The following is a 14,581-nucleotide window of genomic DNA, read 5'->3' on the forward strand; positions in this document are numbered from 1 at the left end:
AGCGCACACAATGTAATGGAGAAAGATAACTGAGTACGTATCACTAACCTTGATGGCGAGTTGCACTGGCCGTTCACGAGGCCTTATCTCAGGAGCGGAGCTCGACTGGCGCGCCTTGATCTCCGGGAGAGTGCTAGGACAACGGATAAGTCCATCTCCAATGGCTATGGAGCCATGGGACCTCCGGCCACCAGATATCATCAACAGCTCTGGATCAATGGGACCCTGGCTCGGGTTAAATTCCTCCCCTTTCCTCGCCTTCCCCTCATCTCTATATCTCACGAGCTTGTTGTGGGAGGAGATGTTGGTGAAGTTGTTTGCATCATCGAGGTCAGACTGAGAGAAAGCCTTGACTTTCTTGAAAGAGGCAGTGTGGGCCATGGCATACAGGTCGTACACCTCTGGCACCTTATCCGCCTTATTGTAGCGTGCCTGAAAGAGAGAAACAATGAAAATTAGTAATTAAAGGGCTCAAGCTAGCATGATGAATGAATTGCATGAATCATGAAGCAAACCACATACCTAGTTGCGCCCGAACTGATATAAGTTGGAGCTGCCTTGATGGTGTGGCACACCTTCCATTTGGGCACGTTTGTCCTTGGCCTCGTTGTGGAGGGCTAGCCATCGTTGTGAGCACCACTCATCGACCAACACCTCCCAACAATCCATCCGATCCGCACACCATCTCGGAGGCGCCTAAGTTAGCAAATAGAAACTTGAGCGCTACGGCTAAGAATTACTAAATGAAGGAACTTAAGTAGAGAAGGCCTTAAGAATTACCTTCATGTACTGCTCCTTACTCAGGAACTTATCACGGCACGCCGGCTTGGTCTTCTTGATACCACGCAAGGCGTAGTAGTCTCGAACAGCCTGCACCCGAGCCTCGTGCCGTAAGTTCTGGAGTAGGCGCTTGCAGACGTTCTCGATAACATGTGCCGCGTCCTCCTTGTATCCCTCCTCACACCTGTAAAATGTCTGCAATCAAATGAGACAATATTGATTAGTACAATTAATAACTAGCTAGTTGAAGATTTTTAAATGTGTAAAGGAGAAATTACCCAGAACTTTCTGATCACCATGTCTGCCCTCGTGTTGCACACGACACCGTCGATAATCTCATCCGGCGGGGCCGGGGCAGCCACGTAGTGCTCCCAGCTCAATCCAAGCTCTGGAAGCCGACCCTCACCAGGCAACGTGACAAACCCCAGGAAGTTTTGCCGGCAAAGAACTCCAAGGACGGAGTTGGGCCGGCGGACACTATGATGGTGGTCCCAACCCCTGCAGCATGACAAGGCCAACGCATTAGTTATTTGAAAAAACGTGAATGCACAAGGTACAAAAATATTAAATGCACTTACGTACCTCTCCCCATCAGGGAAAATAAACCACCTCTGCTCGCGGGTCACCGCCACAGACGGGAGCCGTGTAGCACCACGCTGGTAGACGGTGCCCCCCTCCTCCTCAAGATCAGTCGGCTCCCCGCCATCATCAGCATGGCCACTCGGCTCCTCGGGCTGATCCGGCCAGGTACCCCATCCGGACGTGTGCTCCTCCGGGGTCACGCGGGCCGTTCTCTCGTGGGCCGAAGGCCAGTCGACCCGAGGCTCGTGGGCCCAAGACCCGTGGACCGGAGGCTCGTGGACCGGAGTCCGTGTAGCCTCCTCCTCGGACGAGTCCACCCTAGCAGTCACGTGCTCGGGTGAAACGGCTGGGGGTGGCGGCGAGGAAGGCGCCGTAGCAGTCACCCTACCTCCTCTCCCACGACCACGTGCCCCACCTCCTCTCTTCCTACCTCGTCCCCTGCTGGGCACCGCGGTCGACGAAGAAGGGCCCGGCGGTGTGGCCATACTGTCCAGCAACGCTCGGCGGAGAGGTGCGTCTAGAATGGAAGACCTCAGACCACGCTCCCGACCAGCGCCCACCATCTTTCAACACCTGCCATGACAAACAGTAAACGAAATTAGTACAACATAAAAAAAGACCGACATGAATAATAATATGTGTATCACTTAAGTGTATCATCATCAAGTACAACATAAAAAAATGTAATACCTGACACTACTAATAATCTCAATCAGTATCATCAATAAATGCATAATCATCATCATCACTATAATCAGTGACGGGCTCATAGGGTTCATTGGCATCAACATGTGCAAGGCCACCTTGACGTAATCGGTCAAGCATTGACAGGTCATCCGCAGCAGTAACCTCTTCTTGTTCCGGCTCTTCTTGTTCCTCCTCTGGGGTGATGTCGGATTCATTGTCGCTGTCTACTTCAATGTTTTGGGGTGAAGTATAGCGGTTCTTGAAACGCTTTTTGGAAAGACGTGTCTCTTGGAAGAATTCTCCTTCATATGTGTCTGGGTTAATGTGAGGTTCATAATCCTCTTCCTTTGGGGGAGAAAGTCTAGCACGTGGCGGCACTTCATAAACGACATCCCAACCTTTCAGATTTGGATTAGTTCTGCCAGTACTAGCCATTCATCCTCAGGGATGAAGCCACGCAACATCACCGGCATTACCCGCACAATCCATATGTGCCAATCATGACTCTTGAGACCAAATATCTTCAGTTTATCAAGATTCGCTCCCCTCTTTAGATTCGCTGCATACCCATCGGGGAACATCAACTGCTGTTGCACCCACAAGAGAATTTCCCTCATAGCTGGCCTTCCAAGATTGAACCATGCCTTTGGCTTCGTCCAGTTCTGCTTTCCTTTCGGTTCTTTCATGTTTTGTAACGGCCTATCACATAGCGCCTCCAGATCGACTCTAGCCTTAGTATTATCCTTTGACTTCCCATCTATGCCGAACAATGTACCAAAAAGTGCCTCGGCGATATTCTTCTCAGTGTGCATCACATCGATGTTGTGTGGGCAAAGGAGGTCTTTGAAGTAAGGCAGATCCCATAAGCATGTTTTGTGAGTCCACGCATGCTTAGTATTATACCCCTTGAAGTACCCTGGACATTGTGGATCTGGCTCGAGAGCGTTTAACTGATCCAGGGTCTGTTGGCCTGTCAATGCAGGTGGTGCAGAGTTTTTGACAACTCTACCCCTGATGAAGTTCTTCTTGTCTTTCCTGAACTTATGGCGAGGATCCAGGAACTGTCTATGCATGTCGAAGCAAGAAAACTTGCGACCGGCCTGAAGCCAACGAAACTCAAGAGCTTCCTTGCATGTGGGGCACGGGAACCTTTCATGCACACACCAGCCAACGAATAGCGCATACGCCGGCAAGTCATGCGTCGAGTACATGTACCAGACACGCATTATGAAGTTCCGTTTGCTAAAGGAGTCGTATGTCTTGAACCCATTATCCCAGGCTTCTTGCAATTCGTCCTTACGCGGCTGCATGTACACATTCATATTTTTGCCCGGATAGTTGGGGCCTGGAATTATCAACGTCAGGAAAATGTTGTTTCTTTGCATAATCTGTCCGGGGGGGAGATTGAGTGGAAAGACAAATACGGGCCAACAACTGTATTGGGCTGCCGTCATACCAAACACACTGAACCCATCCGTGCTGATGCCGACTCGAGGATGCCTCGGATCTGCCGCTTTGTCAGCATGTAATTCATCAAACTTTTTCCACGCAACACCATCCGATGTGTGTACCATCATCAGATTCGCATCTGCATCTAGTTTGGTTCTTTTGCCTGTTTTGTGCCATGTCATCTGTCTGGCCGTCTCTTCGACCATGAAAAGACGTTGAAGTCTTGGTACGATTGGCATATACCGAAGAACACTAACGGGGATTTTGGTCTGTGTCTTCTCACCCATACCGTTGTCTACCACAATATACCTGGAAGACTTGCAAATGGGACAATAGTTCAAGTCCGCATAGTCAAGCCTAAATAAGGCACATCCTTTGTCACAGGCATGTATCTTCTCATAGGGCATCTTCAGTGCACGGAGGATTTTGTCCGACTGGTACAGGTTTGCAGGCATTACATGGCCTTTGGGTAGAAAGCGTCCAAATACTGTCATAATTGCGTCATAGCATTCTCTGCCCAAGTTGAACTGAGCCTTCAGAGCCATTACTTGTGAGATGGCATCCAACTGACAAAGCTCAGTGTGCTCGTGGAGCGGACGTTTCGAAGACTCCAACATTTCATTGAAGGCCTTTGCAGATTCCTCCATCTCCTCGTCCGAATCCCGAGCATCATCATAGCCTTGCACCATGTTTTCCATCCCGGTACCATGCTCGTCGGTGCGACGACGATCCACCTCAGCTCGGTCACGTTGGGCAGACTCACCATGAAATGTCCACACCGTATAATCGGGCGTAAAACCACTCTTCTGCAGGTGTTTGCCCATTTCAGCCTCTGTCTTCTTTTCCCAATTGCCGCACCGGAAACAGGGGCACCAGGTTTTCTTTTGGCCATTTGCAAATGCGGCTTGCACAAACCCCTTAGTTTTTGTGAACCATTCAGCGCTCCATTTGTTCTGACCAGTGTGACCGGTATACATCCAAGCACGGTCACTCATCTTGACTTTCAGAGCTACTGGACACACAACAATTATATATGTAATTCACCATGTATATATTCATTAGTTGATCTACTTTGTCAATTTTATTACGTCCATGCAACCTACACTCTAATAGGTAATGATAGGTCCTAATCCCACCCGTGTATGTGTAGATTGGGTTCATTTTCCCATGCTATGCTCCGGATCCGACGCAAAATTTCGGCAGCACCTCCCCGCTGTTCTCCTGATACACGTCTCTGCAATAAACAGAGAGGATGTGTACCCGGAGAACAACAGGGGAGGCACTGACGAAATATATGCGTCGGATCCGGAGCAAAGCATATGGGAAAACGAACCCAATCTACACATACTCGGGCTGTCCATGGATAGCGTTGGACAATTCGAAAGAATCAAGGTTATAAATATGCAAATGCATGCATATTTATAACTATGACGCTTTCGAACGGGAGACACATATTGGTTACGCATACTGATGATTCAAGACACATATATAGCTAGCTATCAAGTTTCATCGGAATAGATCAAATAATTAATGGGGGAGGAGGACTTGTCATTTGTGCTCACCCACGAACGAAGGGGCAGAGCTCGTCAAACGCACGGCGAGGTCGTCGAACACCAAACCTCGCAGCGATGAAACAACTGCACATTTAAAACTACACGATCAACACAATTATATATGATGTTTTTCATAACAAAATCGAAAAATATATGACCTAACTAATAATTCACAAATATATGACCCCGTCGGCCTCTGGAAGGCCAAAGAACACCTTTTCGGGAGGTGTCGGTGGTCGGGGTGTCCTGTCGGTGTCGGGGTGCCGTGTCGGGGTCGGGGTGCTGTTTCGGGGTCGGGGGGTCGGGGTGTCGTGTCGATGTCGGGGTAGTGCCGTGTCGGTGTCGGGGTGTTGTTTCGGGGTCGGGGTGTGGTGTCGGGGTCGGGGTGTCGGGTCAGGCTCGGGGTCGGGGTCGGGGTCGGGGTCGGGGTGTCGGGTCGGCGGGGGGTCGGGTCGGTGTCGGGGTGCGGTCGGGTCGGGTCGGGGTGTCGGGGTCGGGGGGCGGGTCGGGTCTCGGGGTCGGGGCGGTCGGGGTGTCGGGGTCGGGGTGTCGGGTCGGGTCGGGGTCGGGGGTCGGGTGTCGGGGTCGGGGTCGGGGTCGGGTCGGGGTCGGGTGTCGTCGGGGTGCCGGGTCGGGGTCTGGGTACCGTGTCGGGTCGGGGTCGGGGTGTCGGGGTCGGGGTCGGGGTGTCGGGTCAGGCTTGGGGGGTCGGGGTGTCGGGGTCGGGGTGTCGGGGTCGGGGTCGGGGTCGGAGTCGGGGTGTCGGGGTCGGGGTCTCGGGGTCGGGGTGTCGTGTCAGGGTGCCGGGTCGGGGTCAGGGTATCGTGTCGGGTCGGGTTTTTTTTCCTTTTCTTCTTCTTCCTCTTTTTCCTTTTCTTCCTTTTTTCCTTCTTCTTCCTCTTTCCCTTTTCCTCTTCTTCTTCTCCTCCTCTCCTCTTTTTTCTTCTTCTTCTTCCTCCTTTCCTTTTTCCTCTTCTTCTTCTCCTCCTCTCCTCTTTTTTCTTCTTCTTCTTCCTCTTCTTCTTTTTTCTTCTACTCCTCCTCCTCTTCTTCTTCTTCTCCTGATCTCTTCTTTTTCTCTTTTTCTTCTTTCCTAAAACTAAACTAAACCTAAACCTAAAACTAAAAAAACAGAAAAAGAAAAAAACTAAATCTAAACCTAAAACTAAACTAAAACTAAACCTATAAACCTAAAAACTAATCCTAAAACTAAAACTAAATCTAAATTAAACATAAACCTAAAACTAAAAAAACAGAAAAAAAGAAAAAAGGAAGAAGCTCACCTGCAGGGTGGAGGAGGGGGGCGGTGCGGCCTGGGGCGGCGGAGGAGCGGGGCGGCCTGGGGCGGCGGAGGAGGGGGGCGGGGCGGCCTGGGGGCGGCGCCGGGCCCGGCCGGGGCGGCCGGGGCGCGAAGGTGCCGGCGCCCAGACGGCAGGGCGGCGGGGGCGGCGGGGGCGACGGGGCGGGGGGGCGCCGGGGCGGCGGCGGGGCATGTTGCGATGGGGTGGCGAGAGGTGGGAGAGAAAGAGAGAGAGGGGGGGTGTGGGGCGCGGCCCCGTTAACGTTACGTGGGGCCTCCCTCTTTGCCGTTCGCGGCACTTTGCCGTCCGCCTTCTTGCTCTTTGCCGTCCGCTAGCGGACAGCAAAGAGGGGGCCCCGTTAGGTTTTTTTTTGCAGTTCGTCAGTGGGGCCCCTCCCTCTTTGCCGTCCGCTAGCGGACGACAAAGAACTGGCTGATGGCAAACTTGGTCTTTGCCATCAGCCAGTTCTTTGCCGTCCGCTTTTTGGAAGCTGATGGCAAAGAGCTTCTTTGCCGTCCGCTAGCGGACGGCAAAGAACTGGCAGATGGCAAACTAGCTGATTCCAGTAGTGATTGTTCTTGAACCCGTAGGGTCCCCACGCTTAAGGTTTCGATGCCAGTTATATTATGAGTTTATGAGTTTTGATGCACCGGAGGAGTTCGGAGTCTCGGATGAGATCGGGGACATGACGAGGAGTCTCGAAATAGTCAAGACGTAAAGATCAATATATTGGATGACTATATTCGGACATCGGAAAGGTTCCGAGTGATTCGGGTATTTTTCAGAGTACCGGAGAGTTACGGGAATACGTATTGGGCCTTATTGGGCCATACGGGAAAGAAGGAAAAGGGCCTCAAGGGTGGCCGCACCCCTCCCCTTGGTCTGGTCCGAATTTGACTAGGGAAGGGGGGCGCCCCCTTCCTTCCTTCTCCTTTTCCCTTCCTCTTTTCCTATTCCATATGGGAGGTGGAATCCTACTAGGACTAGGGAGTCCTAGTAGGACTCCACACTTGGCGCGCCCCTCCTAGGGCCGGCCTCCTCCTCCCTTGCTCCTTTATATACGGGTGCAGGGGGGCACCCCAAAGAGAGAAGTTGATCTTTGTGATCGTTCTCTTAGCCGTGTGCGGTGCCCCCCTCCACCATAATCCTTGATAATATTGTAGCGGTGCTTAGGCGAAACCCTACGACGGTAGAACATCAAGATCGTCACCACGCCTCGTGCTGACGGAACTCTTCCCCAACACTTTGCTAGATCGGAGTCCGGGGATCGTCATCGAGCTGAATGTGTGCTAGAACTCGAAGGTGCCGTAGTTTCGGTGCTTGATCGGTTGGGCCGTGAAGACGTACGACTACATCAACCGCGTTGTGCTAACGCTTCCGCTTCCGGTCTACGAGGGTACGTAGATAACACTCTCCCCTCTCGTTGCTGTGCATCACCATGATCTTGCGTGTGCGTAGGAAATTTTTGAAATTACTACGTTCCCCAACAGGTGGGGCATCCTGTGCTTCTCCAAGCAATCTCCTTCGAAGTAGAACCGCAGGGCTAGATTCAACAGCTCCCAATCCACATGATCCTTGCACATCCGAGCATACCTGCGCGAGTGAGAGAACGGATTAGGTCCCTCCTTGGCTTCCTCCCTCGCAGCTTCCTCCTCTGCTTCCCTCCATTCGCGTGTGCACTAGGTCCAGGAGAGAGCGTCGTCGCGGATCCGCATCTCCCGCTCCCTCCATCTCCTCCCTCGAGTCTCCCGCAGCACCGCCGGCGCGACGGAGTCGAGCGGCTGGAGCATCCGCGGGAAGGCTTTGTAGACATGTGGGAGATGCATCTTGTACATCTGCCTGTCTTCCAGCCATTCCCCCGTGGATATGTCCGGCGACTCCATGGGGCGCGCGAGCGGACTAGATGAGGGGGGCATGCGCACCCGGAGTCAGGAGGCGGGGGGTGGCGGCGAGATCTATTTGCCAATTACTCCCTCCTTTTCGGTTTATAGGGCTCAATTCAAAAATCTCACCAACCAAGGTAGATGATGAATGGTGGAATACTTTTTGTAGTTTGCAAAAGCACCTAATTAATGCACTTGTTTTCCTCAAAAAATTATGTTTATCAATGCATAAATTGCAATGCATGCATGCATAAAGTACATGCATTGGTCAATTTTCTCTTAATACTTGCATGCAATGATTTAATGCACCTTGGAATCTAAACATGTGATGGAAAACAACCAAATTGAGCCTGATAAAATTTAAAAACTAAAATTTTGAGATAAGCCCTATAAACCGAAAAGGAGGGAGTATGTGAACTAAACAGTCAACATATAAAATAATTTAAATATATATAATATAGTTAGAAGGGAAACATAAGTTGGACCTGGCGTTCCTATTCTTATATAGAAAAATAGAACATACCTCTGTGTTTTCTTCAAAAAAATACATAAATTGGGCTGCCAAAAATAAAACCTCGGATGGGAGGTCCATAGGCCGGTCAATACATGACGGCCCTAAGAAAATACAAACAGGCCTATGGACCTCCCATCCGAGGTCGTGGGCTGCGCATGTTAAAAATGAAAGCCTAGACGGGGCAGCCCAAAACCACGTCCAACACTTGCCAAAACTTCGTCCCTCGTTTTCTCTGTGTTCCGCACACTCGACATTGTGTGGGCATTTTGACTATGCATCATATGAAGATGTGTTATGCATGAATGTTGATCAGCATGATGTTAACTGGCTGGTAGTTCCATTTTCGACCATGAATAAAACTTCCAACATGATGTTAACCCTGTTTGAAAAGGCCGTGTTAATATAAATGCTCTGCCTCTGAAAGTTGCAGTTTCTTATCTAAAACTGAACTTGCAGTTTCTAATATGAAACAGAAACTTGTAGTTTCTTCTATGAGAATCACATTGTCTGCACTTTTATACTCCTATGAAACTACATTTTTTAAGTGCTAAAAATAGATATCTAGAATTCATAAAATACTTCATATGCTCAATACTGCAAATCTGAAATTCAAAAGACATTCGTATCTGAAAGTACTCTCAAAATACACAACACAAAACACAATTCAAAACCTGCAAATACTGACAACCCTAAGCTCCTCCTGACAATTCACAACCTGCCCGACTATTGGGCTGGGGGCAGCCCCCTCCTATTCCTCGGCGGCAGACAGCCGCCCCGTGAGACGATGTGAACGGCGAGGGAGACGATGGCGGGGAAGCGTCTTCGGGCCAACTGCTTTTCTCCTCTTGCAGTTGGGTTCGGTCGACGAAGACTCCACCGGCTCGCTCTGGCAGGACACCCTCACAAACGGCACCCTGTAGATGCTCGATCCTTCAATCTCTGGTGGATGCTCCATTTGGGATCGATCCTCCCACCACCGCTCCCTCACGATCGGATTCGGTGAATCTGTTTGCTCCATGGCCCAAAGGAGCAGCTCTATGTACTCCGGCGTGACTCCCTCTAGGAGTATCGCCGCCTTTTCGCTCTGTTGCAGATATTTGTCCATGGATGTCGCCGTCGCCGCTAGTTGGTCCTTGTTGTCAAACCAAGACTGTATCTCCAACATCCTAGCTAGCTTCACAGGGTCGCCGTCTGCGATCCTCACGTATTGGTTGTACTCCTCCATCGATCTACTTCTCCACAGCACCTTCACTCGCCGGCGGTGGTTTTTGAATGGAAGAGGAGAGGAGCAGCGCTGGTTTTGGATTAGAACGGGAGAGGAGCGACGCTGGTTTTGGACTGGAACAGGAGAGGAGGGGTGGTGGTTTTGAAATGGAAGAGGAGAGGAGCGGCGCTGCATTCAGATTGGGAGACTAGTTAATGTGGGGTCGCTTTCTTAATTGAAGGGTAAATTGATTTTTATTTTGATCCAGTCAGAGCGCGCCGGCCCTCTCGTCCAATCCTAAATCGTTGCCACACGCTCCTCTACCTCTTCTCCATTGCAAAACCACCTCCTCTCCTCTCCATCATCTCCATTCCAAAACCACCATCTCGCCTCTCCCTCTTCTCTATTGCAAGACCACCGTGTCTCCTCCGTTATCTAGACACTTTGCTACATGGCGCGGGTGCAATCCATGGATACAAAATTAGTATACTGTATACTATTTAAAAGTCGAGGGCGGGGCTTTTCCTGCACGGTAGGCGGCCGGGTAGTTCCGCCTAGTCGGTTCGACAGAGACGCGAGAAGACGAGGGAGTAGGCTGCTGCAAACGTAGGGCTGTGTGATTTGATAGCGAGTTACTGCTGGACAGGTGGGGCCCCATGATTTGACTTGCCATTATCATTTTAACTATGACGCTAAGACCGGCGTGAGTCTCCCAGATTCCTGACCACCTCCATACATGTGCCTCTCCCAATGCTCCACCATGTAGTAGAGGCTGGCTCTTGCATGAGAGCCCACTTCTCCACTTTTTCCTTGCCTCTCTTTCCTCCACATATGCAAAAATGCCATGTAAAGCGCACTATTGTACTTACTTTTACTTGCTCCTATAGGTGCTTAAGCTTGCCACATAGGCATAAAGTCTGATGTGGCAAGTTAATCAAGAAGAGAGAGACTAGTTTGGTGACCCAAGGAAGAAACGGTGCTAAGCGCGTGTACCTAGGTGAAAAGACAATTTTGAGTCTATAGCTAATTAAATGAAGCAAACTTAGCAACACCATTTCATTGGAAGAGGTCACTCCTTGGCAAATGCAATAAACACACGCACTTACTAGCACTGTTTCTTTCTTGAGTACGAAGAAAGAGATAGAGAGGAGTAACAAAAAATACACTTATAGCCAACCTTGTTGTCGTATGAGTACCTAAGTGATGATTATGTATGACTTATGCTTGGTGTCGGTGTCAAAACCGGCGGATCTCAGGTAGGGGGTCCCGAACTGTGTGTCTAGGCCGGATGGTAACAGGAGGCAAGGGACACAAAGTTTTACCCAGGTTCGGGCCCTCTTGATGGAGGTAAAACCCTATGTCCTGTTTGATTAATATTGATGATATGGGTAGTACAAGAGTAGATCTACCACGAGATCAGAGAGGCTAAACCCTAGAAGCTAGCCTATGGTATGATTGTTGATGTGTATGTTGTCCTACGGACTAAAACCCTCCGGTTTATATAGACATCGGATAGGGTTAGGGTTACATAGAGTCGGTTTCAATGGTAGGAGATCTGAACATCCGTATCGCCAAGCTTGCCTTCCACGCCAAGGAAAGTCCCTTCCGGACACGGGACGGAGTCTTCAATCTTGTATCTTCATAGTCTAGGAGTCCGGCTGAATGTATAGTTCGGCTATCCGAACACCCCCTAATCCTGGACTCCCTCAGTAGCCCCTGAACCAAGCTTCAATGACGACGAGTCCAGCGCGCAGATTCTCTTTAGCATTGCAAGGCGGGTTCCTCCTCCAAGTACTTCATAGAAGATTTTGAACACAAAGATAGTGTCCGGCTCTGCAAAATAAGTTTCCACATATTGCCATAGAGAGAATAATATTTACACAAATCTAATCTGCTGACGTATTCCGTAGTGTGACATCACACCACGGCCAAGCTTTTATTTGAACCGTTTTACTGTCCCATCTTAGCGCGTTATGCGAGGCGGTTTCCTTGGCACGTCTTGTTAAAGCAGAGATCGTGTCCCCTTATTCCGGGATTCTCATCAATATGGGCGTGGGTAACCCAACCGCTTCTAGGACTCCTAGATCATAGGCAAGTCCAAACAGACACGGGGAGGACGCTCGATATCCACCCTCTTTATAAAGGGACGAGGCCTTTTATTTTTCCCTCCCGTGCTCAATCAAATCCTTCCCCCACCTCAAGCTCAAACGCCCAAAGTTCAGGTCAGGTGCTCCGAACCTTCTGTCATGTCCGGATCTAGCCTTCAAGGCCGATGGGTGCCTTCTTCCGTCACGGAAGAAGACATCAAAAAGTTGAGGGAGGCCAGATATCTGACCGCCGAGATTCTGCATCGGCTGCCTCCCCGGGGGCAGGCCGTCCCCTCCCCCGAACCCAATGAGAGCGTCGTGTTCGTCTCCCACTTCCTCCAAGGTCTAGGCCTTGCATTGGATCATTTTGTCAGGGGCTTGATGTTTTACTACGGGCTAGATTTCCATGATCTAGCTCCGGAATCCTTTCTTCATATCACGACATTTATTGTTGCGTGCGAGGCCTTCCTCGGGGTTACCCCTCACTTTGGCCTATGGCTCAAGACCTTTGAAGTAAAACCGAAGATGATCGAGGGGCAACATGCGGAGTTCGGAGGTGCCTCAATACGCAAGATGACGGGAGCTGCATGGCCCAAAGGTTCCATTCCAGAGGTGTCTGAATTGTGGCAACAGGAGTGGTTCTACATCACGGCTCCTAGAAGTGCCAAGTGGGCGGCCGCCCCTGTCTTCCGCCCGGGCCCTCCACCACAACTGATGTCATGGATTAGCAGAGGATTGAGCTGGGGTCCGGCCAAGGACGTGCCTATACTGCAGAGCCGCATTCAAGATCTCTTTAATGGAGATTTCAGTTTGGTTGCGGTAGCACAAGTTATGCTGGTTCGCCAAGTCCAGCCTTGCAAACGCCGGTCTCTTTGCTTGTGGGAGTTTAATCCCGAGGGACCGCGCGCCATTCAAAATTTCCTCGGCCTGACGCACGAGGAGATGTACAACTCGTTCTTTGGACCTCAAGTGGAGTGTCCGGAAATCACCGAGAACGTGGGCCTGAGTAGCAACCGCGCCGCCGAACAGGTAAGGCATCTTCCGGCCGAACATGCTATCTCTCCTTTGTTACGAAGTTATTTCTGAGAGTTTGCTTTTTGACCAGGACTGGCTAACAAAGGCGAAGTTGATTCTGTGTTCGGCCCCCCTCCCCGAGGGTTTGGAAAATCCGGTATTGGAGAAGATGCTCTAGACCACACCCTGCCCGCAGCCTTTAAAGGAAAATACTATGGATGGTAATGCGGGCGGATGTGGGCCCTCAACGCTGCCCATTCTAGCCGAGGGAGTGAGCGTCTCCATGAAGGAAGACGACCAGAAGAGGAAAAGAACTGCGCCCGGGGATTCGGAAGCCGAAACTTCCAAACGGGGGAAGAAGTCTCCCACAGAGGGTCCTACCTCGGGGGGCGCCGTTGCCGCACAAAGTCCGCGAGGGGATCAATTCTCCCACGAGTCGTAAGTGATCCAAAATACCTTAATAGTACAGATATGTCGTCTTTTCTTCTGAGAACATAACCTCTGCACGTATCTTTGCAGTTCGGGCCTTAGCCCCTCTCAAATGAGCTCGTCTTCGGGGGATCTTCTTCCAGAGATGATGGAGAGCGAAACGCCCCCTCCGGACTCCTCCGCTCCGGAAGCAGGCAACCCTGAAGTGTCGTCGCGGAGGGCCTCTCTGAGTCCGGCGAGGCCAGAAGATAATCCTGTCGACCCCCGAAGTTCCCAGTGTCCGGCTCCCGAAGAGAGCAGACAAATGAGTCCGACACCGTCTAGTGTGCGGTCGGATGTTCCGAGGGAGTTGGTGGGGCGAGCGGCCATCTCAGATGAACACCGTGTGCTGATGAATACGGTGATGGAGAGAATCTCGTCCGCCGAAAGCGAATTGCATAAAGCTTTTATGAGTCTACTGACAGGGTTTGAGGTACGTAAAATAATGTATGATAGTCCTGCACATACTAGGTGTGCCCTGTGTAGATAGTAGCCCCTGAGACTCTGGTTGTCGTCGGAAACGACGACGAACAGAGGATCATATTCCCAGGTAATAACCATACTGCCTTGATGTGCAGGTGATGGAAGCTCCGGTGGCTAGCCGGACTAGCGACTTTGCCCATTTAGAACGGCAGTTGGATGCGGCAGACGCCGACATCGAGCTTGTTAACAAAAGGCTTGACGAGGCACAGGCTAAGTGTCATTATCTGGTGAACGTCACATAGGAAGAGTAGCATGATGCCATTATCTTTAATATGTTGTGACTGCAGATGGGGCTGCCAATGTTGAAGCCTTGCGGGCAAAACTTGCCCGAGCCAAGGAACAAGCGAGGTTGGGTAATGCGGCTGCTTTAAAGGTGGCCGAAGAGTTGCAAGCCGGGAAAGCCACACATGGCGAGAGCCGAGACAAGATGGCCAAGATGGCCATAGAACTAAAAGCCGCCAGCGATCGTTGTCGGGTTCTTGAAAAGGAAAACCAGGAGAAGGCATCGGACCTTGAGAAGGCTGCTACGACGAGAAAGGACCTCCGCTCTGCTATGAGGGCAAAGAAGGAGGAGCT

The sequence above is a fragment of the Triticum urartu genome, chromosome 4 (genome assembly GCF_003073215.2).
Source record: "Triticum urartu cultivar G1812 chromosome 4, Tu2.1, whole genome shotgun sequence".
In the NCBI taxonomy this organism is placed as follows: domain Eukaryota; kingdom Viridiplantae; phylum Streptophyta; class Magnoliopsida; order Poales; family Poaceae; genus Triticum; species Triticum urartu.